Source organism: Charadrius vociferus, unplaced genomic scaffold (assembly GCF_000708025.1).
Source record: "Charadrius vociferus isolate BGI_N301 unplaced genomic scaffold, ASM70802v2 scaffold84, whole genome shotgun sequence".
Lineage (NCBI taxonomy): Eukaryota > Metazoa > Chordata > Aves > Charadriiformes > Charadriidae > Charadrius > Charadrius vociferus.
Window position 1 is genome coordinate 25,975 of NW_009647941.1, and position 1,150 is coordinate 27,124.

The window sequence follows — 1,150 nt, forward strand, 5'->3', positions numbered from 1 at the left end:
TTAGGCCTTCTTGCCTTCCATGCCAGATCATTCCTTGGTCACAAATTACCACTGCTGAGCAGTTACAATTTGAATTTCCCCTTCGGTGGTGTTTGGTAATTCTTAATCCTTCTCTTCCTCATTGTTATAATCCTATCATTCTGACATGTCACAGAATATATAGGTGTTCATGTTTCCTGTTTGCTGAAATTTGACATAAGTTAACCTTCTCAAGCATGTTGAGGCCAATTTTTTTAGTAGTTCTCTGACCAAAACTTTGAGAATTTCTTTGAAACAAAGCCCAGATCTGATGTGATGCGGCAGCCCAAAACAAAAGCAAGTAGTGCCTAGAACTTCCTGAAGCAGCTTTTATCTAGAGATGGTGTGGTGGGTTGACCTTGCCTGGCTGCCAGACACCCACTCAGCCACTCTCTCACTTCCCCTCCTCAGCAGGACAAGGGGAGAAAATAAGATGGAGAAGCTTGTGGGTCGATAAAGACAGGGAGATCATTTCCCAATTACCATCACAGGCAAAACAGCCTTGAGTTGGGGAAAATTAATTAAATTTATTGCCAGTTAAAAATGGAGTAGGATGGTGAAAAACAAAAACACCTTCCTGCCTCCTCCCCCTCTTTCCCAGGTTCAACTTCACTCCTTCATTCCTGACTCTTCTACCTCCCTCCCTCCCAGTGGTGCAGGGGGAATGGGGAATGGAGGGTTGTGTTTAGTCCATAACAGTTCCTCTCTGCTGCTCCTTCCTCCTCACACTTTTCCCCTGCTCCAGCGTGGGTCCTCTTCATGGGGTGCAGTCCTTAAGGAAAAAAAATCTGCTCCAGCATGGGCTCTCCGCAGGCTGCAATTCTTTCAGAAAATATCCAACTGCTCTGACGTGTGGGGTCCTCCATGGGCTGCAGGGGAATGTCTGCTCCAGTGCCTGGAGCACCTCCTCCCCCTCCTCCATCTACTTTGATGTTCACAGGGTTGTTTCTCACACTTTTTTCCTCACTACCCTTTCTTAAATATGTTTTCACTGGGGCATCACCAACTACACTGATTAGCTCAGCTTTGGCCAGTGGTGGGTCCATTGCCAAGTTGGCTGGAATCGGCTGTGTTCAGCAGAGGGCAGCCCCCTGTCTCTTTTCACAAGAGACCACCCCTGCAGCCCCCCCCC